This window comes from Dendrobates tinctorius, unplaced genomic scaffold, assembly GCF_039654945.1.
Source record: "Dendrobates tinctorius isolate UK_male_01 unplaced genomic scaffold, ASM3965494v1 ptg000230l, whole genome shotgun sequence".
Classification (NCBI taxonomy): domain Eukaryota; kingdom Metazoa; phylum Chordata; class Amphibia; order Anura; family Dendrobatidae; genus Dendrobates; species Dendrobates tinctorius.
The window spans coordinates 8,556,392-8,583,281 of NW_027361897.1; the positions used below are offsets into that span (position 1 = coordinate 8,556,392).

The window sequence follows — 26,890 nt, forward strand, 5'->3', positions numbered from 1 at the left end:
ACAGCAGGCCTACACTGATCCCTCACCCACCTCGTCTTAATTTGAATTTCAATTCAAGGCTATAAATGCTGGCCCAGACCCTGATACCTCATGCATGGCTGATTGCTGCACTGACATTCTAAAATTTATACTGTGGGTGAATTAAGGCCACTTTCCTGATGTCTGCCGCTAATTTAATGAGTTTCGGCAGCTTTTGGGCTAGTTTGAAGGGGTTGTGCATGCTTTTGTTTTGCCTCCCATTGATTTGAATGGCGTTCGGCTATGTTCGGCGAATATTTGAGGAATAAAATCGGCGAATATTGCAAATTTGTTGATCGCAATCCGAACCGAACATGGAATTATTTGCTCATCTTTAGTTGAAAGGAACTCTTAAAGAAGCATGTACAGGGCATTGTACCAGCAGTCAAACACTAAATAGACACAGAGACTGCTGCTTGGGATCAAATATATAGATACACATATATTTAAATATATGGCACTTATGGATCTTTTCAGTAGTAACAGTAGTTGAATTGGTAATTATGAAAATGAATGACACTCCCAACACTATTTATTACTTTTACTCAAGCTGGCATGTAGATTTATTAATAATATGGTAAGTTTCATTTGATCAGTTCTGATTAGTAATACACAATAAGTCTTCTATTATAAAATCATATAAGCTCTTCCAGTAGCATGTGTGGATTTGTCGCTTTTCATTCCAGGTTCAATTCCTAAAATAAAAAACATTATTAAAAAAAATGCAATTTTTATACATATACACAAGTATTTTACTTTTTTACTCACAATATGCTATATGTTGGCTGTGGAGGTTAATTTCTAAAAGCTATTTATGTTATATATTTATATGTGTTTACTGGCAGGGCCGGTTTTAGGCAAAGTTTAAAATGGGGTCCCAAATGCTAACATATTGCACATCACACAGAAGCATTTTGGTGGTAGTTACATGCGCTGAGCTCAGGCCACTAAACAAGCGTGATCAACAATACGGAAATTATTCAACACTTGTTTCCTGGCCTCTTTCCACCATCTGAGAAAGAATGATGGGGACAGAACAATCACTGTTAGATCAATCTGTCCCCATACAATATTATGTTATCAGCAGCACATCTACAGTTTACACCGGCGATGTGCTGCTGAGAACAATGATTTTTGTTCCGGCATAAACAATCCAATCACTCGATGAATATGCAGCATTTTGCTTGTTTAGAATAATACATCCCATAGTCCACCATATATTATAATGTGCACCACAGTCCTCCATATTGTAAAATGCAAACCCCATAGTCCTCCATATAACATAATGTGCCCCATAGTCCTCCATATAGTATAATACACTCCCTATAGTCCTTCCTATATTAAATACACTCCTCAGTCCTCCATATAGTATTATACACTTCCCATAGTCCTCTGTTATGAACGGGTAGCCGAGGAGGAAATAAAAAACAATACAAGCTAAGTCTCAGAAAACCAAAGAGGTTGGTAACTATGCAGACTGCAGACACCTGATCCTTACACGCAACTAGCAGCAGTCGTTGAGCGTTCCTACAGTGGTCCTAGACGCCTCATCACAACCGGAGAACTAAATAAGCCTAAAGCAGGAAAAGAGGAAAACTAACTGCCCCAGAGCAGACCCCAAAGGAGAGACAGCCCCCCACATGTATTGACGGTGAAAAAAGATGAAAACACAAACAAAGGCAGGAAAATAGGCTGAGCAAACGATGGGGCCCGACTAACTAGAAAGGACAGGAAAGGAAAGACACTGTCTGCAGTCTGCCAAAAAACCCTACAAAATGTCCAACACAACTGATAGCAAAATTAACCCTGAAGTCACTAGACTTCTCCCACTACATCAGCACTTTGAAATATTCTGAGACAGAGCAAAAAGAGGCCAATCTAATGAGGGACAAAAAAAAGGCAATTTGGCAAATAAGAGTGGAAATTGAGCACAGCCCAGCCGGGCTGGCTGACCACACAAAAAACTGAAAAGACCAACAAGAGCAAGTGTGAACATTAGCAAAAAACAAGCTTATCTTAAGAAGACTGGAACAGAGCTGAGTCCTAGACCTGAGAAGCAGACTAAATAACCAGCACCTGGATAGGACGTCGGCTGTCTTATATCCAGTCTGATACTCCAGAGATCCAATCATTATCTTCCTCACCAGGTGGCAGATCACTACCACTTAAACCAACCTCACTACCTCCTGTCACCACCAGAGGGAGAACGGAAGGGGAACTCTCAACTGGTGGAGCAGAAAATGAGCTCATAACAGTACCCCCCCTTGAGGAGGGGTCACCGAACCCTCATCCATGCCACCAGGCTGATCAGGATGGGCCCGGTGAAAAGCACGAACCAATTTATTGGCATGAATATCAGAGGCAGAGACCCAAGAATTATCCTCCTGGCCATAACCCTTCCATTTGACCAAATACTGGAGTCTCCGTCAAACCAAACGAGAATCCAATATTTTCTCTACCTCATATTCCATATTGCCTTTAACCAACACAGGGTCAGGAGGTGCCGCCACACAAACTACTGGCTCAACAAACCTCTTCAACAATGATTTGTGAAATACGTTATGGATTTTGAACGTAACTGGAAGAGCCAATTGAAAAGAAACAGAATTAAGAATCTCCAAAATCCTATAAGGTCCAATAAATCTTGGCTTAAATTTTGGAGATGCAACCTTCATAGGAATATTCTTAGACGACAACCAAACTATATCACCCACTTTAAACCGGGGACCAACGGTCCTATGCCGGTTGGAAAAACGCTGGGCCTTTTCCTGAGAGAGAGACAATTTATCCACCACTTGGTCCCATATCTGCTGCATTCTCACAACCACAGTGTCCACACCTGGGCAGGACGAAGATTCCACTTGACCTAAAGAGAATCGAGGATGAAACCCAAAATTACAGAAAAAGTGTGACATCAAAGTGGCAGAACTAGCTCTATTGTTCAGCGCAAATTCGGCCAAGGGCAAAAATGAGACCCAATCATCTTGATCAGCAGATATAAAACATCTTAAATAAGACTCCAAGGTCTGGTTTGTTCTCTCAGTCTGCCCATTGGTCTGGGGATGAAACGCGGAGGAGAAGGATAACTGAATTCCCAGATTGGAACAAAAGGCTTTCCAAAATCTGGAAACAAACTGGATCCCTCTATCGGACACAATGTTCTCAGGAATCCCGTGTAACCGAACCACCTGTTGTAAAAACAAGGGTACCAACTCAGCGGAAGATGGCAACTTTGGGAGCGGTACAGGATGGACCATCTTCGAAAATCTATCACAAATCACCCAGATAACAGTCATTCTCTGAGAGACAGGAAGATCAGAAATAAAATCCATTGAGATATGGGTCCATGGCCTCTTGGGCACCGGCAGGGGCATCAGCAACCCACTAGAGCGAGAACAGGGTTTAGACCGAGAACAAGTCCCACAGGACTGTACAAAATTCCTGACATCACGAGATAAAGCAGGCCAACAAAACGACCGACTCACCAAATCTCTGGTACCAAAAATACCTGGATGACCAGCCAATGCGGAGCAATGGACTTCAGACATCACTCTCTTTCTCCATTGGTCCGGAACATACAATCTTCCCATAGGGCAACGCTCAGGTTTATCCTCCTGAAATTCCTCAGGGCGCGTCTCAAATCAGGCGAAATGGCAGAAAGAACTACTCCCTTACCTAGGATAGTAGCAGGCTCGGTCACATTAAGAGAATCTGCAAAGAAACTCCGAGAAAGGGCATCTGCCTTAACATTCTTAGTGCCCGGAAGAAAAGAGACCACAAAATTAAAACACGTGAAAAACAAGGCCCATCTAGCCTGTCTAGGATTCAAGCGTTTAGCCGACTCCAGATAAGTCAGATTCTTGTGATCGGTGAGGACCACAAATTGATGTCTAGCTTCCTCCAACCAATGTCTCCACTCCTCAAATGCCCATTTCATGGCCAACAATTCCCGATTCCCTACGTCATAGTTAGGTTCAGATGGGGAGAGCTTTCGAGAAAAGAAAGCACAGGGATTCATCTTAGAAGTCACAGGGTCTTTTTGGGAAAAAACAGCTCCTGCACCAATCTCAGAAGCGTTTACTTCCACCTGAAATGGAAGTGAGACATCAGGTTGCCGTAAAACCGGAGCTGAAGTAAACCTCCGCTTAAGCTCCTGAAATGCTGAGACAGCCTCAGGAGACCAATTCAGCACATCAGCTCCCTTCTTGGTCAGATCAGTCAGTGGTTTGACAATACTAGAAAAATTACCTATAAATTTACGATAGAAATTAGCAAAACCCAAAAACTTCTGAAGAGCCTTCAAAGAAGTAAGCTTAACCCAATCATAAATGGCCTGTACCTTGGCCGGGTCCATTTCAATAGTCGATGGAGATAAGATAAATCCCAAAAATGAAATCCTCTGTACACCAAAGAGGCATTTCGATCCCTTAACAAACAGGGAATTCTCCCTCAGAATCCGAAACACAGTCCGGACATGTTCCACATGAGAATCCCAATCACTAGAAAAGATCAAAATATCATCCAGATAGATGATCCAAAACTTATCCACAAAGTCTCGGAAAATATCATTCATAAAGGACTGGAAGACAGAAGGGGCATTGGAGAGCCCAAAAGGCATCACCAGGTACTCAAAATGTCCCTCCGGAGTATTAAACGCCGTCTTCCATTCATCCCCGTGCTTGATGCGAACAAGATTAAACGCCCCCCTGAGGTCAAGCTTAGTAAACCAGCAGGCATTCTTAACTCTGAAGAATAAATCAGACATCAGAGGTAATGGGTACTGATATTTAACCATCATCTTGTTAAGGGAACGATAATCGATACACGGTCTTAATGAACCATCTTTCTTGGCCACAAAAAAAACCCCAGTACCTAAAGGTGACGAGGATGATCTAATATGACCCTTCTCCAATGACTCCTTAATATAGGATCGCATAGCATCATGTTCGGGTACAGATAAGTTAAAAAGCCGACCCTTGGGAAATTTACACCCAGGCATAAACTCAATAGCACAGTCATAACTCCTATGAGGGGGCAAAGACGCAGACTTACTCTCACTAAATACATCAGAGAATTCAGCCAGATAATCAGGAATATCATGAGACTGAGGAGAGGTGGAGAAAACAGGAGCATCCCTATGAACATACTGACAACCCCAACTCACCACAGACACAGATTTCCAATCCAAAACTGGGTTATGAGTTTGCAACCAGGGGAACCCCAGAACAATAGTGTGATGCAAATTATGCAGCACCAAAAATTTACAATTTTCCTGGTGGTCAGGGGCAGCTCGCATTATCACCTAGGTCCAAAACTGAGGTTTATTCTCCGCCAACGGAGTGGCATCAATACCCCTCAAAGGAATAGGCGTCTGCAGAGGCGTCATGGACAAACCACAACATTTAGCAAAGTCCAAATCCATCAGATTCAGAGCTGCTCCTGAATCCACAAAAGCCTTAGTGGAAAATGTGGACAAGGAGCAGATCAGAGTAATTGCCAAAAGGAACTTAGGTTGTATACTGCCCACAGCAAATGTGTGTGCAAAACGTTTCTCTCATTTAGGGCAGACAGAAATAGTATGAGAGGCGTCTCCACAGAAAAACCACAGCTTATTACGCCTTCTAAACTCCCGATGTTGCGCCCTAGACAAAACCCCATCACATTGCATAGGTTCAGACATTTGTTCAAAAGGTGGCAGCGCCTCCCGTGTATTTTTACGTTCACGTAAACGCCGATCAACTTGAATGGCTAATGCCATAGAGCCATCCAGACCAGAGGGAACACGAAATCCCACCATAACATCTTTTACGGTCTCTGATAAACCTTTCCGAAAGAGAGCTGCCAATGCACTATCATTCCATGTAGTAAGGACCGCCCATTTTCGGAATTTTTGACAATATAACTCTGCAGGATCCTAACCCTGGTTTAATGCCAACAGGGTTCTCTCAGTTTGATCAACGGAATTAGATTCATCATACAACAACCCCACGCCTGAAAAAATGCATCCACATTAGTCAGAATAGGATTTTCAGGTGTCAGAGAAAATGCCCAATCCTGGGGATCGCTGCACAGCAAGGAGATGACAATTTTAACCTGCTGCGCAGTTTCCCGATGAGTTAGGCTTCAAAGCAAAAAATAATTTACAATTATTCTTAAAATTCAAAAATTTAGTCCGATCCCCAGAAAATACATCAGGAGTGGGGATTTTGGGTTCAACAGCATGTGATTGAGCGAGATAGGCAGAAATTCCCTGCACTTCAGCAGTGAGCTGCTCCACACGATCAGGCAATTGCTTAATCTCCATTAAGGAAAAAATCCTCCTACGGCCCCAGAGAAAAAGAGGAAAAAATGCATATAAAAAAAGAATTGTGACAATTTTTTTTTCCCCTGCTTTTGAGTACCCTAGAATCTGCGGTATGGCTGGTGATTCTGTTATGAACGGGTAGTCGAGGAGGAAATAAAAAACTATACAAGCTAAGTCTCAGAAAACCAAAGAGGCTGGTAACTATGCAGACTGCAGACACCTGATCCTAACACGCAACTAGCAGCAGTCATGGAGCGTTCCTATGGTGGTCCTAGACGCCTCATCACAACCGGAGAACTAAATAAGCCCACAGCAGGAAAAGAGGAAAACTAACTGCCCCAGAGCAGACGCCAAAGGAGAGACAGCCCCCCACATGTATTGATGGTGAAAAAAGATGAAAACACAAACAAAGGCAGGAAAATAGGCTGAGAAAACGATGGGGCTCGACTAACTAGAAAGGACAGGAAAGGAAAGACACTGTCTGCAGTCTGCCAAAAACCCTACAAAATGTCCAACACAACTGATAGCAAAATTAACCCTGAAGTCACTAGACTTCTCCCACTACATCAGCACTCCGAAATATTCTGAGACAGAGCAAAAAGAGGCCAATCTAATAAGGGACAAAAAAAAAAGGCAATTTGGCAAATAAGAGTGGAAATTCAGCACAGCCCAGCCGGGCTGGCTGACCACACAAAAAACTGAAAAGACCAACAAGAGCAAGTGTGAACATTAGCAAAAAACAAACTTATCTTAAGAAGACTGGAACAGAGCTGAGTCCTAGACCTGAGAAGCAGACTGAATCACCAGCACCTGGATAGGGCGTCGGCTGTCTTATATCCAGTCTGATACTCCAGAGATCCAATCATTATCTTCCTCACCAGGTGGCAGATCACTACCACTTAAACCACCCTCACTACCTCCTGTCACCGCCAGAGGGAGAATGGAAGGGGAACTCTCAACTGGTGGAGCAGAAAATGAGCTCATAACAGTCCTCAATATAGTATAATACACTTCTCATAGTCCTCCATATATTAAAATACACTGCTCAGTCCTCCACATAGTATAATACACTCCTCATAGTGCTCCATATAGTATAATGCACCGCCATAGTCATCCATGTAGTACAATTCACTTCCCATAGTATAATTCACCCCATAGTTCTTCATATAGAATAATGTATTCCCCCCATAGTTCTCGATAGAGTATAATGCAGCGCACGTAAAGCATAATGCAACCACCACACAGAATATAATGTAACCCCCCCAAAGAATATAATGCAGCCCCCCTCATATGGTATAAAGTAGGCCCCTCATAGGGTATGATGCAATCATCCCTCATAGAATATAATAAATATAATACAGCTCCCCAGAGAATATAATGTAGCCCCGAATAGAATAGAATACAGCCCACCTCCCCATGGAATATAATGTAGCCCCAAAGACTATGATGCAATCCTTCATCGTAAAATCTAATACAGCCCCAAAGAATATAATGTAGCCCCTATAGAATATAGTACAGCCCACCTCCCCATAGAATATAATGTAGCCCCATAGAATATAATGTATCCACCATAGTATATAAAACCGCCTCCCCCATATAATGTATAATGAACCCCCCATAGTATATAACACAGCCTCCACTATAGAATATAATGTATATTGTACCCCCTATAGTATATAACACAGCCTCCCCCATAAAATATAATGTATAATGTACCCCCCATAGTATATAACACTGCCTCCCCCCATAGAATATAATATACCCCCAATAGTATATGACACAGCCACATAGTATATATCTGGCTGTGTTATATACTATGTGGCTGTGTTATATACTATGTGGCTGTGTTATATACTAACACAACCACATAATATATAACACCGCCTCCCACACAGAGTATAATATACCCCCCAATAGTATATAACACAGCCCACATAGTATATAACACAGCCCACTTAGTATATAGCACAGCCCACGTAGTATAAAACACAACCCATGTAGTATATAACACAGCCCATATAGTATATAACACAGCCACGTAGTATATAACACAGCCACATAGTATATAGCATAGCCATGTAGTATATATCACAGCCCACATAGTTTATAACACAGCCCACATACAGTACTATATAACACAGCCCACATAGTATATAGCACAGCCACGTAGTATATAGCACAGATCACATCTCCCCCGAGAATGGCCCAGTCCAGTACTCACTGTTAAAAAAAACCCACAATCCTCACCTCTCTTGTGCCCGCGCTGCTCCCGGCTCCTGTCTCAGCGACTGCACTGCCTGGCACACAGTGAGTGCGTGATGACGTCATTGCGCACCTGCAGTGTCAGAGGCAGAGCAGGGAATGATGGGTGAGGTAGCGCAGCTGATGCTCTCTCCTCCATCATTGTTTTGAGCTGTACCGGCAGACGCCAGTATAGTTCAATGCGACGGCGGGGGCAGTCGGCACTGCAGGCAGGTGGGCCCTCATGCCTCCCGGGCCACATAGCAGCTGCGTGATGTGCCGCTAGCTGGGGTTCCCTGGGGGAGCGAGGGCCCTGGTCTGCCTGCCCCTAACGCCGGCCATGCTTACTGGTGGGAGTAAATCACTTGTATTTGTTTGTCCTTTCAAACACATGAATGATCAAAAACATGCAAAATTTTAAAAAACAATTGTTACTTCCCTGAAAATGTTCTAAGCACAAAGTATCCAAGGCCTGAGAGATTACTTTTTTATGTGACATTTTACAAAATTTAACAATGCAGTGGTCAATAATGTAATTATCAAGGTGAATTGTGTACTGTTGAAAATAGTTAAAATGGCAAAAATTCTGGTTTAAGGACTGATCTTGTTCTTAAGAAACAATCTTGCGCATGTGAAAGGCATGCAAGCGGGGGACCTAAGGATTGTAGTCTCAGCAGCATTGGGGATGCCTTGCAGTGAAGCAGCCAACTCTTTCAGTGAGAGAGGTGCTGCGCTGTTCCTGTACCTCCAGCCTCTGCTTGTAACGTTGGCTTCAGTGTGGCAATGCTCGCTATTGTTAAAGATAAATCAGGTGTTACTCTGACAGTTGGGCACATAAAGCATGTGAGGCAGAAGTGAGCCTCATCCCAGCACCGCAGTGTTTGCTCTGCTTCTCAGCTCTCCTCAGTGACCTTGAGTTTGTTTAGTAATGTGTGATCTTCTGTTGACAAGGATAACAGTAAGATATATTGCAGAAAATTGCAGCCATCCTTTCAGGCTGTGTGGCTGCAGCCTTTTCTGCAATATATCTGAAAATTTTCCACTGAGCTTGTGCTGATGTCTGAAAGGTAAAGTGAGTTCATTGGCTGTGAACTCTCAAGACCTGTCTGATGGCACCGCAAGCAGGAGAACTTTCTCATGTTCACGGTGCCATCAGACAGGGAATAGGATTTCACAGGGAGACACTGAGCATACGCTGCTCAGTGTCTCTGCTAGATGACAGGCTGTATGGTCACTTCATGCAACCATGCAGCCTGCCATCTAGATGTAGCAGAGCTAAACCTGTCATAGGGACAAATGGATTATCATCTTTTCTGCAGAAAGGTGAGAAATATTGTTGTATTTTTTTAACTTTTGCAGAATACAATGACTTCGGTGGAATGGGGCAAGGTTGTAAGTATGGTTTAATTAAGATTCATAAAAGGAGTCTGTGTCATTCTTTCAATTAAAGAACTTTTTTATGGGTGTGTGTGTTTTCATACTATGGGATTGGTAAAGGAGGCGTCTTATTGATGCCTCTCTATTACTAACCTTGGGGCTTGATGTCACCTAATAATACAAAGGTGACATTAACCCCCCAACTATCATCCCACTTGCCACCTCTACAGGGCAAACGGGAAGAGCGAGGCTAAGCGCCAGAATTGGCACATCTTAGAGATGTACCTTTTCTTGGGTGGCTGAGAGCTGCTGTTTTTAGCCTGGGGGGCCAGCATCCATGGCCCCTTCCTAGGCTATTAATATCAGCATGTAGATGTCTGCATAGCCTTTGGGGGTTATTAAATATAGGGGGACCCTACTTAATTTTTTTTAGATTCAGCCAGTTTAATAGCCAGTAAATGCTAAGTATACAGCTATGAGTTAATATTAATAGCCTGGGAAGCTCCATCGTAATTACCCTCTTCCCAGGCTGTAAACATAAGCCCACAGCTGTTGGCTTTGCCTCTGTTGGTTAAGAAAATAACACAGGAGACCACGTCATTTTTTCAGAAAAATAATCTTTAATTAAATACATGTACAGTAAGCTGAACACACTGTACTAATTGTATTTGTCACTGACATCTGTTAACTATCCTATTTGTATTTACTGTATGTATCCATCTCTTCTATCCTGTTGGCTCCTGCTGTGATTTTACAGTAGTAGTTGCTGAATTGCCGGCTTTTCATCACTGCTCTAAAGGAGAGATCTGCATGGAGGAATAGGCCAACATACCACCAACAGTGTGTGCCAACATTGTGAAGACTTACAGAAAATGTTTGACCTCTGTCATTGCCAACAAAAGATATATAACAAAATATTGAGATGAATTTTTGTTTGTGACCAAATACTGATTTTCTACCATAATTTGAAAAATAAATCTTGCCAAATAAGACAAGGTGATTTTCTGGATTTGATTTTTCATTTTGACTCTCATTGTTGTGGTCTACCTATGATGTCAATTACATGCCTCTCATCTTTTTAAGTGGGAGAACTTGCACAATTGTTGGCTGACTAAAGATTTTTTTACCCACTGTATATATGTGTGTCACTGATATCTACACAGGGTGGGCCATTTATATGGATACACTGCAGTGTGTCTGCAGTGTGAATCCTATAAGTGTGTTTCTTACAAGTGTGTGAGATATGAATTAATCCAAAACGATGTATACAGAATGTGCCCTGCCATCTGCCACCATCGCACTCTAACCAGCATGTCTATCTATTCTCCCTACAGGTACATCACTCAGCTTTCCACACAGACATCTTACCTTTGCTCCTAGTATTCACTCTGTACGTCACTCAGCTTTCCACACAGACTTATTACCTCTGCTCCTAGTATTCACTCGGTATGCCTTTCAACTAACCACCTGCTTTACCTCAGTGTTATTTATGACCTTGTTTACTTTGGCTTGATCATAGGTATCTGGTCCACTCTTAATTGTCTGACCAAGATGAGCACCATCTGGTCCACTCTTAATTGTCTGACCAAGATGAGCACAGACCACTCCTCTCTGCTTCACACCTGAATGCACTTTGTAGCACATACATTGCCTAGCATAAGTCTGCCAAGACTTTAGTCTGCAGTGTGTATCCTATAAGTGTGTGAGATATGAATTAATCCAGAATTGAACCAGAAGGGAACTGAAGGTAACTGGATAGTCACTGTAAACAATGTTTCTGTTTGTTTCCACTCTAACCCCTTTAATCCTTCACTTTCTGCTAACCCTCCTAATTCCTACACCAAGCAAGGAACTGTTCATTTCTTCTTCAATCCTCCCCATCCATCTCACCTCTTCCTCAGATCTGTCCTCAACATGAGAGTTGACTGAAACGGGTCGGTCAAATTCATAAGTCGCCGACTTTTGCTGAAGTCGGGTTTCATGAAACGAAACCCGACCATAGCGTGAGGTCGGCCACGAGGTCGGCGACCAGAGTGCCATAGTCGCGTTTCAAATGATGCCTTCAGCACCCTTCTTGAGCCAATGATGGAGGACGCACACTGTGGGCAGCGCGATGACATGGGCATCGGTCACCACCATTTTGAGAAGTGCATGCAAGTGATTGGCTTGCTTTGTGTGGCGTCACAGGGGATATAAAAGGGCGTGCATGCCGACCGCCATCTTACTTCTGCTGATCTTAGCATTAGGGAGAGGTTGCAGCTGCTTATTCTGAATAACGGAGAGGCAGGGAAGAAGAGCAAAAAAACTGCTTCTGCTGGTAGCGATTTCCACTGTACAACACAACAGTTTGTGTGCAGTGACAGGGGAGGATATATTTTTGTGCATCAGCTCTGTTGGTTATTAGGCTGCCTTATAAGGCTCCCTGTTAGCTGCATTGCTGTTTGCACACTGCTGTGCAAACTGCTTTTTTAAAAGCAAAAATACTTTTCTTCCTCTTTTCTGCACAGTTACCAAGCGTTCATTTTTCCACACTTTTGTGTGCAGCAGTCCTGCTTATTAGGCTTTCTGCTGCCATACTTGGACTGAGAGCATCATTGACAGCCTCCTAAAATCTCTAGGGAGCTTCCAATTCTTCCCAATACTATATACACACCTTGTGCCTGGTCATACATCTGCCTATTTCAGCCTGTTAAATTGAGGTGTAATCTATAGTGGGCCTGCGATAATAGTTCAGCCTCCTAAAATCTCTAGGGAGCTTCCAATTCTCCCCAATACTATATACACCTTATACCTTGTTTTACAGTACCATATAGCTGGTGGTATTTTGGGTACATTTTTCCAAAAATGAGGAAGTATGGTGGAAGAGGCCGTGGAAGTGGGCGGGGGTTGCCAGTTGGTACTGATTGTGGTGGTGGTGGTGCATCTGCTGGTACTGGCAAAAGCACAAGAGCACCTAAGGCAGGAGGTGTTGAGCCTGCGTCTTCGTCAGGCTCCACAAGGCCTCGAAGGTAAACCGCTTTTAAAGCCAGAGCTTCAGGAGCAAGTTTTGGCTTACATTGCTGACACAGCCTCCAGCTCTATCGCCTCCTCTTCTAAAGTTTAAAAAAATAAAAGCACTGAGTCGTCAGTGGAGGCTCCTGGTCAGGAACAACACCTTTCCTGGGGTCCTTCACCCCTACCAAAAGTGAAGGATGTGGCAGGCCACACTACAGATTACTCCATGGAGCTCTTTTCACATACCATGCCTGGGTTATCAAGTCAAATCGTGAATTCCCCAGTCCAAGATGAATCTGACATGGAGTGCACTGATGCACAGCCACTTCTAGATTACTCTGCTGGTACATTCACTCAGAGCACTACATTGTCCTTGCAGTGTACTGAGCCAGAATCTGACCCTGATGAAACTCAGGTGCCCCTTCCCGCATACTATACCACCTTACACGGTGACACAGAGGAAGGTGCACATGAAATTGAAGAGGAAGTGATGGATGACCCAGGTGTTGACACAGATTGGCATCCATTGGGGGAAGAGGGTGCCGCTGCCAATAGCTCAGGAGGAGGAGCATCCGCAGCAGGCATCAACATCGCAACAGCTTTTATCTGGTATGCCCGTAGCAATCCAAAAACGGATTACAAAAACCAAAAGAGTTGCAGGACTTCTTGGCCAGACGGTCAAATTAACACAGCGTGCAAGGCCTCAAAATGTCTTCCATAGTAGGAAGAGTGCAGTGTGGCACTTTTTTGAACAAAATCCTAATGATCAGTCAAAGATTATCTGTAAGAAGTGCACAAAGACCTTTAGCCGAGGGAAAAATCTGAGAAATTTGAATACCAGTTGCATGCTTAGACATTTAACCACCATGCACTTGCAAGTGTGGACAGACTACCAAACCTCACGTACCACATGTGCACCTGCTCCGAATGAAGGTAGTCAGCAACGCTACATCGCTTCCCCCACTGTAAGCCCAGCGGTTAGCACACCACCAGCAGCAAATGTTGAGGTGTCATCACAAGGCCAAAGCAGTCAGGGAATCACATTGTTATTGCTACGAAAGACTGAATCTATGCCATCAGCAAGACCACCAACACCATCACCATCACCAACCCTCTCTCAGTCCGCCATGTCCACCGCTAGTTCCACCATATGCAGCTCTCAAGTCCAGCTCACCCTACCAGAGACTCTGAGTATGACAAGAAAGTACTCATCCTCTCATCCGCGTACACTGTGTTTGAACGCCCACATTGCCAAACTAATCTTGTTAGAGATGATGCCCTACCGGTTGGTTGAAAGCAAAGCTTTCCGCGAGCTCATGGCCTACGCAGTACCACGCTATGACCTACCCTGTCTGCACTTCTTTTCTCAAAAGGCCATCCCAGCCCTCCACCTGCATGTGAAAGATCGCATTGTCCATGCACTCAAGCAATCAGTGAGTGGAAAGGTGCACCTCACAACAGATGCATGGTCCAGTAGGCATGGCCAGGGCCATTACGCGTCCATCACTGTGCACTGGGTTAATGTGGTGGATGCAGGCTCCACAGGGGACAGTGGCGGTGGGACAGTGCTGCCTAGCCTAGCCCACGGTATAGGAAACAGTTGGCTGTAGGCGTTCGACCCTCCTCCTCCTCCATAAGCGAAAGCTTGTCCACAGAGCGCAGTCGCATCTGCAGCTGCCAGTGTTGCACATGAGGTGTCCCACTATCAAACAGCTAGTGGTAAGCGTCAGCAGGCTGTGTTGAAGATGATGTGTTTGAGCGACAACAGACACACCGTGGATGTACTGGCCGACTACTTGCAGCGACAAACTGAGTCAGGCTGGGCAGTCTACATCTTGAGGCAGGCAAGGTAGTTAGTGATAATGGCCAGAATTTTGTGGCAGTCATAGCTAGTGTTGAGCAATCCAATACTGCAAATATCGGGTATCGGTCGATATTCGCTGTATCGGAATTCCGATACCAAGTACCGATATTTTTTCAATATCGGACACCGGAATCGAAAGTCCCCATAATGCAATGAGCCACTGTTGTGGCTGTGATTGGCTGCTGAAATTATGTCATCATGATGCGCGGTCTGTGCCGACTGCCGGGGGTCTGTATGGGCCTGCCGGGGGTCCGTGCCGGCTGCCGGGGGTCTGTACGGGCCAGCCGGGGGTCTGTGCCGGCTGTCGGGGGTCTGTACGGGCCAGCCGGGGGTCTGTGCAGGCTGTCAGGGGTCTGTACAGGCTGCCAGGGGTCTGTACGGGCCAGCCGGGGGTCTGTGCCGGCTGCCGGGGGTCTGTACGGGCCTGCCGGGGGTCTGTGCCGGTCTGCCGGGGGCCTGTGCCGGCCTGCTGGGTGCCTGTGCCGGCTGCCGGGGGTCTGTACGGGCCAGCCGGGGGTCTGTGCCGGCTGCCGGGGGTCTGTACGGGCCTGCCGGAGGTCTGTGCTGGCCTGCTGGGGGCCTGTGCCGGCTGCTGGGGTTCTGTGCCGGCCTGCCGGGGGCCTGTGCCGGCTGCCGGGGGTCTGTACAGGCCTGCCGGGGGTCTGTGTCGGCTGCCGGGGGTCTGTATGGGCCTGCCGGGGGTCTGTGCCGGCTGCCGGGGATCTGTACAGGCCTGCCGGGGATCTGTACGGGCCAGCCGGGGGTCTGTGCCGGCTGCTGGGGGTCTGTTCGGGCCTGCCAGAGGTCTGTGCTGGCCTGCTGGGGGCCTGTGCCGGCTGCTGGGGATCTGTGCCGGCCTGCCGGGGGCCTGTGCCAGCTGCTGGGGGTCTGTACGGGCCTGCCGGGGTTCTGTGCCGGTCTGCCGGGGGCCTGTGCCGGCCTGCCGGGTGCCTGTGCCGGCTGCCGGGGGTCTGTAGGGACCAGCCGGGGGTCTGTGCCGGCTGCCGGGGGTCTGTACGGGCCTGCCGGAGGTCTGTGCTGGCCTGCTGGGGGCCTGTGCCGGCTGCTGGGGATCTGTGCCGGCCTGCTGGGGGCCTGTGCCGGCTGCCGGGGGCCTGTGCCGGCCTGCCGAGGGCCTGTGTCGGCTGCCGGGGGTCTGTACGGGCCTGCCGGGGGTCTGTGCCGGCTGCCGGGGGGTCTGTACAGGCCTGCCGGGGGGTCTGTGCTGGCCTGCCGGGGGCCTGTGCCGGCTGCCGGGGGTCTGTGCCGGCCTGCCGGGGGTCTTGTGTGTCTGCAGGCATCGTCCGATGGGACTACAAGACCCATCGGGCTATGCCTGCTACAATGACAGTGATTGACACATTGACACAGTAGTAGTCCCATCATCCGGCTAATGTGTTGAATGTAAAAAAAACCAAAAAAAATGCATACTACATACATACTACATATATACAACATTCATACAACATACATACTACATACATACTTCATATATACTACATTCATACAACATACATACGTACTACATATATACTACATTCATACAACATACATACATTCTACATACATACTACATACATACTACATATATACAACATTCATACAACATACATACTACATACATACTTCATATATACTACATTCATACAGCGTACATATATACTACATTCATACAACATACATACAGTACAGACCAAAAGTTTGGACACACCTTCTCATTCAAAGAGTTTTCTTTATTTTCATGACTATGAAAATTGTAGATTCTGAAGGCATCAAAACTATGAATTAACCCATGTGGAATTATATAATTAACAAAAAAGTGTGAAACAACTGAAAATATGTCTTATATTCTAGGTTCCTCAAAGTAGCCACCTTTTTCTTTGATTACTGCTTTGCACACTCTTGGTATTCTCTTGATGAGCTTCAAGAGGTAGTCACCGGAAATGGTCTTCCAACAGTCTTGAAGGAGTTCCCAGAGATGCTTAGCAATTGTTGGCCCTTTTGCCTTCACTCTGCAGTCCAGCTCACCCCAAACCATCTCGATTGGGTTCAGGTCTGGTGACTGTGGAGGCCAGGTCATCTGGTGTAGCACCCCATCACTCTCCTTCTTGGTCAAATAGCCCTTACACAGCCTGGAGGTGTGTTTGGGGTCATTGTCCTGTTGAAAAATAAATGATGGTCCAACTAAGCGCAAACCGGATGGAATAGCATACCGCTGCAAGATGCTGTGGTAGCCATACTGGTTCAGTATGCCTTCAATTTTGAATAAATCCCCAACAGTGTCACCAGTATTGCACCCCCACACCATCACACCTCCTCCTCCATGCTTTACGGTGGGAACCAGGCATGTAGAGTCCATCCGTTCACCTTTTCTGTGTCACACAAAGACACGGTGGTTGGAACCAAAGATCTCAAATTTGGACTCATCAGACGACAGCACAGATTTCCACTGGTCTAATATTCACTACATTCATACAACATACATACATAGTACATACTACATACATACTACATACATACAACATGCTACAGACACACAACATACATACAACATACATACTACATACATACTACATACAATACATTCATACAATACATACATATAGACATACAGTACATATAACATAGAGTACATACTCACCATTACTTGTCACTCTGTTCCCCGAAGCCAGTGTCATCTGTGAAAAAAATGAAAATAACAAACAACCGATATACTTCCTGATCCACAGAAATCCACGAATGTCCCACGACGATGTCCTGCACTGCATCACTGACAGGTTACTATCGTTCACTGTTCTCACTTTATGGCAAAAGCTGCGTCTGAACTTTCTCACACAGCAATGCCAAAAGTGAGACTAGGGACTATTTTTTTACAGTGGCGGAGGAATACAGTGCGGAAGGATACCTACCTCCCGTCATTGTATTCCTGGAGCCCCCTAGAGAGCGGTCGCATCAGCTGATGCTGCTGTTCTCCACGGGAGATCGTCGTGGGATACTCGTGGATTTCTGCGGATCAGGGAGTATATAGGTTGTTTGTTACTTTCATATTTTTCACAGATGACACTGGCTTCGGGGAAAAAAGTGACAAGTAAGGGTGAGTATGTACTCTATGTTATATGTACTGTATGTCTATATGTATGTATTGTATGAATGTATGAATGTATTGTATGTAGTATGCAGTATGTATGTAGTATATATGTAGTATGTATGTTGTATGTCTGTAGCATGTTGTATGTATGTTGTATGTATGTAGTATGTATGTATGTATGTTGTATGAATGTAGTATATATGTAGTATGTATGTAGTATGCATGTATGTATGTTGTATGAATATAGTATATCTGTAGTATGTATGTAGTATGTAGTATGCATGTACAGTGGGGAAAAAAAGTATTTAGTCAGTCAGCAATAGTGCAAGTTCCACCACTTAAAAAGATGAGAGGCGTCTGTAATTTACATCATAGGTAGACCTCAACTATGGGAGACAAACTGAGAAAAAAAAATCCAGAAAATCACATTGTCTGTTTTTTTTTCATTTTATTTGCATATTATGGTGGAAAATAAGTATTTGGTCAGAAACAAGCAATCAAGATTTCTGGCTCTCACAGACCTGTAACTTCTTCTTTAAGAGTCTCCTCTTTCCTCTACTCATTACCTGTAGTAATGGCACCTGTTTAAACTTGTTATCAGTATAAAAAGACACCTGTGCACACCCTCAAACAGTCTGACTCCAAACTCCACTATGGTGAAGACCAAAGAGCTGTCAAAGGACACCAGAAACAAAATTGTAGCCCTGCACCAGGCTGGGAAGACTGAATCTGCAATAGCCAACCAGCTTGGAGTGAAGAAATCAACTGTGGGAGCAATAATTAGAAAATGGAAGACATACAAGACCACTGATAATCTCCCTCGATCTGGTGCTCCACGCAAAATCCCACCCCGTGGGGTCAGAATGATCACAAGAACGGTGAGCAAAAATCCCAGAACCACGCGGGGGGACCTAGTGAATGAACTGCAGAGAGCTGGGACCAATGTAACAAGGCCTACCATAAGTAACACACTACGCCACCATGGACTCAGATCCTGCAGTGCCAGACGTGTCCCACTGCTTAAGCCTGTACATGTCCGGGCCCGTCTGAAGTTTGCTAGAGAGCATTTGGGTGATCCAGAGGAGTTTTGGGAGAATGTCCTATGGTCTGATGAAACCAAACTGGAACTGTTTGGTAGAAACACAACTTGTCGTGTTTGGAGGAAAAAGAATACCGAGTTGCGTCCATCAAACACCATACCTACTGTAAAGCATGGTGGTGGAAACATCATGCTTTGGGGCTGTTTCTCTGCAAAGGGGCCAGGACGACTGATCCGGGTACATGAAAGAATGAATGGGGCCATGTATCGTGAGATTTTGAGTGCAAACCTCCTTCCATCAGCAAGGGCATTGAAGATGAAACGTGGCTGGGTCTTTCAACATGACAATGATCCAAAGCACACCGCCAGGGCAACGAAGGAGTGGCTTCGTAAGAAGCATTTCAAGGTCCTGGAGTGGCCTAGCCAGTCTCCAGATCTCAACCCTATAGAAAACCTTTGGAGGGAGTTGAAAGTCCGTGTTGCCAAGCGAAAAGCCAAAAACATCACTGCTCTAGAGGAGATCTGCATGGAGGAATGGGCCAACATACCAACAACAGTGTGTGGCAACCTTGTGAAGACTTACAGAAAACGTTTGACCTCTGTCCTTGCCAACAAAGGATATATCACAAAGTATTGAGATGAAATTTTGTTTCTGACCAAATACTTATTTTCCACCATAGTATGCAAATAAAATAAAAAAAAACAGACAATGTGATTTTCTGGAATATTTTTTCTCAGTTTGTCTCCCATAGTTGAGGTCTACCTATGATGTAAATTACAGACGCCTCTCATCTTTTTAAGTGGTGGAACTTGCACTATTGCTGACTGACTAAATACTTTTTTTCCCCACTGTATGTATGTTGTAGGAATGTAGTATATATGTAGTATGTATGTAGTATGTATGTATGTTGTATGAATGTAGTATATATGAGGTATTAATGTAGTATGTATGTATGTTGTATGAATTTTGTATATATGTGGTATGTATGTAGTATGTAGTATGCATGTATGTATGTTTTATGAATGTAGTATATATGTAGTATGTATGTAGTATGTAGTATGCATGTATGTATGTTGTATGAAAGTAGTATATATGAAGTATGTATGTCGTATGTATGTATGTTTTATATATGTAGTATGTATGTAGTATGTAGCATGTATGTTTTTTTTTTTTTACATTCAACACATTAGCCGGATGATGGGACTACTACTGTCCCATCATTGGCTATTGTGTCAATCACTGTCAATGTAGCAGGCATAGCCCGATGGGACTTGTAGTCCCATCGGACGATGCCTGCACACACACATGACCCCCGGCAGGCCCGCACAGTCCCCCGGCAGCCGGCACAGGCCCACAGCAGCCGGCACAGGCCCCCGGCAGGCCGACCCAGTCCCACGGCAGCCGGCATAGGCCCCCGGCAGGCCCGTACAGACCCCCGGCAGCCGGAACAGGCCCCTGGCAGGCCCACACAGATCCCCGGCACAGGCCCCCGTCAGTCCCGCACAGACCCTCGGCTGGTGGCACAAACCCCCGGCAGGCCCGCACAGACCCCCGGCAGCCGGCACAAACCCCCTGCAGGTCCGCACAGACCCCCGGCAGCCGGCACAGACCCCTGGCAGGCCCGCACAGACCTCCAGCAGCCGACACAGGCCCCCGGCAGGCCTGTACAGAACCATGGCAGGCCCGCACAGACCCCGCCCACAGACACACACAGTGTCCGCCCACGCACCGCCCACACTCTTCCCCCCTCCCGAACTGGATGTGCAAGGAAAGAAAGGGGGTTTTTTAATTCCGATATTTCTGTCCCATTGACTTGAATTGGCGATACCCGATACTTTTTGGGTATCGGGCTGATCCAATCCGATCCGATATTTCTCAATATCGGATGGTATCGCTCAACACTAGTCATAGCCCTTTCAAAACTCAGACAGATACCTTGTCTCGCTCACACCTTGAACCTGGTGGTGCAGTGCTTCCTCAATAATTATCCGTAGTTAACAGCCCTGCTCTATAAGGTGCGAAGACTGTGCTCGCACATCCGCCGGTCACCATACACTCCAGTCGTATGCAGAAGCTGCAGCGATTGCTCCACCTTCCCAAGCACCGCCTAATTATTGACGTTGCAACAAGGTGGAACTCCACCCTGCACATGGTTCAGAGGCTGTGCGAACAGAGGCAGGCTGTAATGCATTTGTGGGAGGATACACGGGCAGGCAGTTTGAGGGCAGACATGGAGTTGTCTGGTTTGCAGTGGTCGAAGCTGAAAGACCTCTGTAAAGTCCTTCAGTGTTTTGAGGAACGCACATGACTGGTAAAACGTAAACGACGCCATCATAAGCATGAGCATCCCACTTATGCATCTGCTCATGCAAACTTTGACGCACATTAAGGAGCAGGCGTCTGCAGCCGAGAAGGAAGAGGAGGAGGGAAGCCTTGCTGACAGTCAGCCATTGTCTGGTCAGGGAGCTGTCCTGGACGAGGTGGAGGAAGAAGAGGAATAGGAGGAGGAGGATGATGGGGATGGTTATTTAGGGGTGGAGGATGCTACTCAGTGGGCAAGAGAAAATGTTGGCGTGGCAAGGTCAGGTACAGGGTTTGTGCGTGACTGGAGGGATGTTGATTTACCAGAAAGTGCTCCTCCACCCAGCACTTGCAGTGCATCATTGACACCTGGAACATTGGCCCACATGTGTGATTATGCCTTGCAGATCCTAAAAAGGGACCCCCGTAGTGCCAAAATGATGAATGATAACGACTACTGGTGGGCGAGCATCCTGGATCCACGCTATAAAGGCAAATTCCAAAACATCATGCACAGGAGAACCTAAATCTAATATTGGCTAACAAACAAGCAACTCTGGTAAACCGTTTGTTTTGAGGCATTCCCAGCACACAGCGCCGGTGATGGTTCTCCCACGAGCCGTAGGGGGCAACATGGAAGAGGTGTTTGTGGTGCACACAGCTGAAGTAGCGTTGGACACAGGGGTTTCATGACCATGTTGTGGACTGATTTTTCAAGTACCGCTCACACGACTGGTTATACTGCATCGATTGAAAGTGACATGAGACAGCAGTTGTCAACTATGGTTACAAACTACTTCTCCTCCCATATCGATGTTCTCCCTCACAGGTCATTCCCCTTTGACTATTGGGCCTGTAAACTGGACACCTAGCCTGAATTGGCACAATATGTCTTACAGGAGCTCGCTTGCCCTGCTGCTAGTGTGCTATGCGAAAGAGTCTTCAGTGCTGCTGGATCAATCCTGACAGAAAAAAGGACCCGTCTGTCGACCCAAAATGTTGATGATCTAACCTTCATTAAAATGAACCATGCATGGGTTTCAAAGGATTTTGTCCCACCTTCCCCTGCTGACACGTAGGTTGCCGGAAAAATGGCTTGCTTTTGCCCTCCTTTTCCTTGGACTTCTCCAATTCCTCCATTTGCAGCTGCTGAATGTCCATCATCAACATATGTCATTTTTTCAACCTCCCTAACTGGGCTGCCTCACACCCAGAGCCGGAGTCACCACCTGGCGCACGCACCCATGCGAGTGCCTTTGCCATGGACAGGTGGGTGGTCCCACACTTGGGCGACGGCACTGGTACAGGGTCCCTCATAGTACAATCAAGTGACTCTGACAGTGGGGGTGCACACCCGCCGTCAGACACACCGCCTTACTATGAGGGGCCCTGTGTCAGTACCGCCGCCCATGAGTGGGCCCCCCTACTTGCTCAGGGCCCCAGCACTTGCAGTACTTACCTCTCCCTGCTCCACCATTGTGTAGTCTTGGCTATTAAATCCTTCACTGGGACTGCCAATACAAATTTGGTGAACTGATAGATGATGGTTAAGACGTAGCTATGCCCTGTCCTGCTGGGCTCTATCTTCAGATGATCAATGGCTTCCATTTGTTATGGACGTCGACTCACAATGAGATGCAGTGGTGGTTTATCATCAGCTTTTACGGTTTTCCTACTCACAGACGTGTGACATTCCTCCCCACATTTTTAAATGTGTCCTCTCATGCCAATCCAATAGAATCGCCTACGGCCTGTGGCTTCTGTCTTTTGCACTGCAAAGTTACCTGACAGATTATGGTAGGCAGTGAGGACAATGTCTGCATCTCTCCCTGTGATCACAATTTGATGGAGATGAGTAACGGTGATGGGATCCACGGTACTGCGATACAGCAAACCTTACTTCACAAGAACTGTTTTCGCTGTCTCCACAGACAAAGTAATTGAGGGTCAGCATCACCTCTGAGAATTCTCCCGGGAGTTTTTCCCGTAATTAGTAATTCCAAAATTTCAGCAATCACTCGACTTTCCGTCTTTACTTGCATCCATCTCGCTTCCACTTGCGGAGAGTCTGGACTGTCTTACTGAGACTGAAATATATATGAAGATTGAAAAATACCCCAAAAGTGTATACTGGTGTATGTTTCAAATACATTACCCTTTTTCTACTTTTTAGATTCTTGTCTAATTCATACTGAGGCTGTGAGTGTCTTTGTCGGACTACGGAAATATACACGGAGATTTTTAATTTTTAAACTATGCTACATATATACCTGTTATCCGGTGATACTGTACCCTTTCTCAACTTTCTACAATCTTGTCGAATCCATACTGTGCCTGAGACCGTCTGAGTCTGCCTCCTGATATATAGACATAGATTTTTAATATGTAAACTATGCTATATATACCTGTTATCCGGTGATACCGTACCCTTTCTCAACTTTCTACAATCTTGTTGAATCCATACTGGGCCTGAGACCGTCTGAGTCTGCCTCCTGATTAGAGATGAGCTGTGTTCGAGTCGACCTGTTCGCCAAGTTCAAATTCGAGCTGTTTTGGGAGGTGTTCGAGCCGTTCGTCGAACTCGAACACTTTGCTTAAAATTTGGCTGTTCGAGGTTCCGTTCGAGAACGGTTCATTCACCAAAAGTGTAACTTTATTTTCACATTAATATTGGTTTTCAATGTTAATAGACAGTTTCATGGCATAGTAGTGGTGTCTGGTAGCCAGCGGTGTAGTACACCTGTCAAGGAGCTACACCATGTGTGTTTCTAATAATTTTTTACCGCATCTTGTCCTTTTGGGTCTTGTAGAACTGTCTGCTAATCAGCAGAGGAGCCCACCCATGAACCTAGCTATGCCGCCTGTTTACGAAAGAATCAGTTTTTGACTGCATTTAGCCCAGTTAATACTTTGGTCCTTGTAACTGTGTCTGCTACTCAGCAGAGAAGCCCACCCGTGAACCTAGCTATGTCCCCTGTTTATGAAAGAACCAGTTTTTGACTGCATTTAGCCCAGTTAATACTTTGGGCCTAGTAACTGTGTCTGCTACTCAGCAGTGGAGCCAAACCTTGAACCAAGCTGTGCCGCCTGTTTATGTAAGAACCATTTTTTAGCTCTATTTAGCCCAGTGAATACTTCGTGCCTAGTACCTTTGTCTACTGCTCAGCAGAGTTGCCCACCCGTGAACCAAGCTATGCCACATGTTTATGTAAGAACTGTGTGCTACTCAGCAGAGGAGCCCAGCTGTTAAGCAAGCTACAGCATCTGTGATTTGGACACTTAATTTTTTCACATTTTTTCTGTAATGCCGGTTAGGCCTAATTCCGGAATTCCGTTTGACCTGCACTTACTGGGAAATCCTCGTTCGCGGGGAAGAATTGGAATCCCAGATCCCCATCACTAACGGGGTTCAGCGGGTTATCCGCTCCTGTAAGCGACACACGCTGGTCCTTTCAGTGTAGCAGACCTGTTATTGCTCAATCTCGCATGCCAGATGCCAGAGCCTCGTGTGTCCCTCTAGTAAGCTGGACACGGACCGCGGGGGCATGCCGGAGTCTTGTTTGTTAACGGAATTAAGCTGACAAATCGCTAGCACAACTAAAAACGGCCATGCACAACCACCCACAGAATCGACAAGGCTTGCAATCTGTCCATCCTTTCCGTGGCTGGCATGGTTGAGGATGCCCGTGTGGAGTCCAATTAAGCCACAGACTCCACTCCTGGTGGTGCTCTTAAGGACATTCCTTTAAGGTTCAGCTTTGCAACCATACTGCCCCCGGAAACCAAACACTTTGCCTTCATGGACGCTGTTCGGAGGGTCGTGGGAATAACGCCGCCCGATCGGCAGTTGACATAATTTATGGTGGGAAGTCTGACGGTATATGATCATCTTCGATTTTAGAATTTTAGATTTTTTTTTATTTTAGATTTTTACTCCAGCCTTTCTTGACTTTATAAGGGCATGACATGCCTATATCTGTGTCTCTTCCTCCTTTTACTCCTCCACCTCTTTTCTATATGTAGTTGCCCTTTTCCATGTTATTTGTGTCTTCTGAGCATTTTGTCTGCTTTGGGACACCGTTTAAGGTGTTTTGTAATCGTTTTCTATGTGTTTGTATGTGTTTGTGTTTGCCTGCCATTCGACGAACTTGCCTCCTGTTACTAACTAACCGAACCGAACTCGAACACTAGCGGGGTGGCTCAACACTACTCCTGATATATAGATGTACATTTTTAATGTTTAATCTATGCTATATATACCTGGTATCTGGTGATACTGTACCCTTTCTGCCAGGAAGTCCTCCACCCACCACTCTAATGTAAGTGTATCATTGACACCTGGAACATTGGCCCACATATGTGATTATTTCTTGCGGATCTTCTTTTTATATTGTGGTGTGATCCATCCTGAGCGTGTGAGAGTCTGTGGGTTACTCCTGCAATTTATATGTAGATTTAATAATTACCCCAACACTGTATACAGCTCTACGCTTGTGATACATTACCCATTTACTGCTTTTTATATTCTGGTCTAATCTAAACTGACCAAGTGAGAGTCTATTTCTGACTGTGGAAATAAATACTGAGATTGACAATGACCCCTACACTGCGTACAGCTGTATGCTTCAGATCCATTACCGTTTTATGGCTTTTTATATTGTGTTGTAATCCATACTAAGCCTGAGAGCGTCTGTGTCTGCTTCCTGAAATATATACAGAGATTTAGAATGTTTAAACTATACTATATATACCTGCTATCTGATGATACTGTACCCTTTTTATATTCCTGTCTAATCCATACTGAGCCTGTGAGCGTCTGTGTGACTCATGAAATATATAGGGAGATTGACAATTATCCTTTGACTGTATAGAGCTGTACACTTCTGATACAGTACCATATATCTGATGTTATTTTGGGTAGATTTTCTCCAAAATTTGGAAGTATGGTGGAAGAGGCTGCGGACGTGGGAGTGGGGAGCCAGCTGGTACTGATGGTGGTGGTGTATCTGATGGTAGTGGCAAAATCACAATAGCAGCTAAGGCAGGAGGTGTTGAGCCTGCGTCATGGTCTGGCTCCGGAATGCCTGGAAGGCTACCTCTTTTGGGAATAGGTTAGTAGAGCATCAGGAACTGGTTTTGGCTTACATTGCTGAACAGACTCCAGCTAATATGTCCTCCTCTTCTGAAGTTTCAAAAAATGCAAGCACTGAGTCGTCAAGTGCTGGCTCTTGGTCAGGAAGAACCCCTTTCCTTGTGTCCTTCACCCCCACCAAAAGTGAATGATGCAGCAGGCCACACTTCACATTAGTCCATGTAGCTCTTTGTCACATACTGTCACATCTGCCATGTCTGTTTTGCTTCATGACCCTGGAGCGGTGTGCACACGCATCTCATGTCTGCTATCCTGCATGTTCTCTAGAGCATTGTGCACACTCACCTCATGACTGTTGGGCTGTAAGATGCCTGCGTTCTGCTCTGCCTTCTGCAATCATCTCTGCATGTCTGAAATCTCTGATCATGTGACCTTTCCTAGGATCCTGCATTGTCTGGTTCTGTGATCATCTCATCATGTCTGAAACCCTGATCATGTGACCTTTCCTAGGATCCTGCACTGTCTGGTTCTGCAATCATCTCGTCATGTCTGAAACCCTGATCATGTGACC

At 45.6% G+C, this 26,890-nt stretch overlaps 1 long non-coding RNA gene across 1 annotated transcript in view; it reads right to left on the bottom strand.

Moving 5' to 3' along the window:
* Positions 1–549: 549 nt before the first annotated feature.
* Positions 550–26,890, bottom strand: part of LOC141059704 (uncharacterized) — a 60,195-nt gene continuing 33,854 nt past the window's right edge. The window contains exon 2 of the long non-coding RNA XR_012222585.1: positions 550–713. This is a non-coding gene — a long non-coding RNA (uncharacterized lncRNA). The remainder of the gene's footprint in view (positions 714–26,890) is intronic.